Source organism: Vigna radiata, chromosome 1, assembly GCF_000741045.1.
Source record: "Vigna radiata var. radiata cultivar VC1973A chromosome 1, Vradiata_ver6, whole genome shotgun sequence".
Classification (NCBI taxonomy): domain Eukaryota; kingdom Viridiplantae; phylum Streptophyta; class Magnoliopsida; order Fabales; family Fabaceae; genus Vigna; species Vigna radiata.
In genome coordinates, this window is record NC_028351.1 from 22,995,962 (window position 1) to 22,998,521 (window position 2,560).

Genomic DNA, 2,560 nt, shown 5'->3' on the forward strand with positions numbered 1-2,560 from the left:
AACTACATGGAGTTTCACATGTGCATGTGGGTATGGGCCTTAAAGACTCCAGTTCTTCCCACAAGATTTTTAAGTCAGTAAAGAACTGGCTTACTCCCCGTTCTCCTTGTTTAATTGAGTGTATGTCCTGTAGAAGGTTTGAGATAGAGAGAGAAGCGAGTGACGGTGGCCAACACAACTCCGACGCGGTGGCGGAAGACGTTGACGCAGAAGAGAAAAATGGAGCTCGTAATGAGATCGGTAAGAAAAAGTAAATCTTGTATTGTAATGATGTAATTTTGCATTGAGCATCAGTGTGTGATTTTTTTTAATCGGGAAAGGGAAAGGAACTCCATATAAATAGAGTTCCAAAGGAGAAAAACAGAAAACGAAAAAACAAAAAAACAACCAAACGAAAAAGACACTGTCCTAACACGACAGTGAGGAAAATCGGAAGATTCTCAACATAAATGAATTTACTTCTAATGTGATTTATTTATTAGTTTATCATTTTCGACATGTCCATTTGATTTGGTGTGGTACATGCCATTAATTTATTACAAAAAGGAAAAATCAAATCTTTCACAAATATTATATTATTATAATATGATATAATGTTAAAGAAATATTATTTTAAAAGAAAGATATTATATTTCAAATATTTAAACTTTCTTCTTGGAAATCATGTCACTTTTGTTACCTAAATCATAATTATAAAACTATAATTTTGTTTTAAAAATATATTTTTATTAAGAATTAAATAAAATGTTAACGATAATATAAATTTATATAAAAGCTTTGTGTTTGAAATATAAAGTTTTTTTATTAGTTATGTCTTATCTTTTTATCTAATATTTAACTTATATATTCATTTTTAACTATTTTATTATGATAAAAATATGTGATATATTTTATCCATAAAAACTTTTACAGGTAGTAAGAAACAAATATTGTGATGATAATCTACATTTTTATTATAAAGAGTACAACAATTAATAACAGTTTTCTTTTACACAGTTTTATTGCCGATTTTATCTTTTATTGTTTTGATATTTTGGTAAATATTTTTTATTATCTTAAAAAGCTTGCATAGAACAACAGTATGCATGTGTTTATATATATATATATATATATATATATATATATATGAGTTTGCTAATTTAAGTACGCTTGTTTTTCAGTTGGTACATTTTAGCAATGTGTACAAGGTTTCAGTAGACAAAAATACTCTTATATCATGATTCTAAGTTTTAAGATTAAAAATATTTTAATAATTTTCATTCTCAAAATTAAAAACATAAAAAAAGAAAACCCCCAAAACCCTTACCCACCTCTCTCATTCGTCTCAATCCTTCCCCTTTCATCTCTTTCATTCCAACATTTTCTCTATCATCTCTACTCTAGCCCCAATTGAAAAAAAATCAGAAACACTTGTCTTATTTTAATAATTTTCATTCCCAAAACTAAAATAGAAACCTCAAACCCTTACTCACCTCCTTCATTCCTCTCAACCCTTTCTCCTTTATCTCTCTCACTCAAACATTTTCTCTGTCATCTTTACACTAGCCCCAACTAAAAAACACTCATTATTAAACAATTTACTTTTGTAAAGAGTTGAGTCATTGACATATTCACCTTCCAAAAAAAGTTCATTCAAAATCTCTTTAATTTCATTATCTTCACTATATATATTACCGCCGACGGGCACAACTTGCACAAAGACTTATGAACATCCTTCTTTTACATTCTGATACTACTACGTAATATTGCTCCGTGACCATTTAATTTTTTTTTGTAGAAATTCATTAACTTGTTTTCCTTTACTAAAGAAAAAATAAATCAAAATACAATAAAATCAAACAATAAAAATTCTAAATCTTGAAATTTTATTTAAAATTATATAAATAAAATATTAGGTGCTTTAATTTTTTTTTATTTATGTAAGTATTTTTTTCTCTAACCATTTTATTTAATAATGAGTGTTTTTTTAGTTGGGGCTAGTGCAGAGATGAAAGAGAAAAATGTTTGAGTGAAAGAGATGAAGGAGAAAGGGTTGAGAAGAATGAAAGAGGTGAGTAAAGGTTTGAGTTTTTTTTCTTTTAGTTTTGAGAATGAAAATTATTAAAATAAGGCAAGTGCTTCTGATTTTTTTCAATTGGGGCTAGAGTAGGAATGACAGAGAAAAAGTTGGAGTGAAAGAGATGAAAGAGAAAGCTTTGAGAGGAATGAGAGAGGTGAGTAAGGGTTTGGGGGTTTCTTTTTTAATTTTTTTAATTTTGAGAATGAAAATTATTAAAATATCCTTAACCTTAAAACTTAGAATTCATGATGTAAGGATATTTTTGTCTACTGAAACCCGGTACACATTGCTAAAATATACCAACTGAAAAACAGACGTACGCAAGTTAACAAACCCCATATATATATATATATATATATATATATATATATATATATATGTATATATATATATATATGTATATGTATATATATATATATGTATATGTATATACATATATATATATGTATATACATATATATGTATATGTATATATATATATGTATATGTATATATATATAT

General features: G+C 26.8%; 1 pseudogene; it reads left to right on the forward strand.

Annotated features, from left to right (window-relative positions):
• The first annotated feature begins 231 nt into the window (after positions 1-231).
• LOC106759659 overlaps positions 232-2,560 on the forward strand; it is a 4,923-nt pseudogene continuing 2,594 nt past the window's right edge.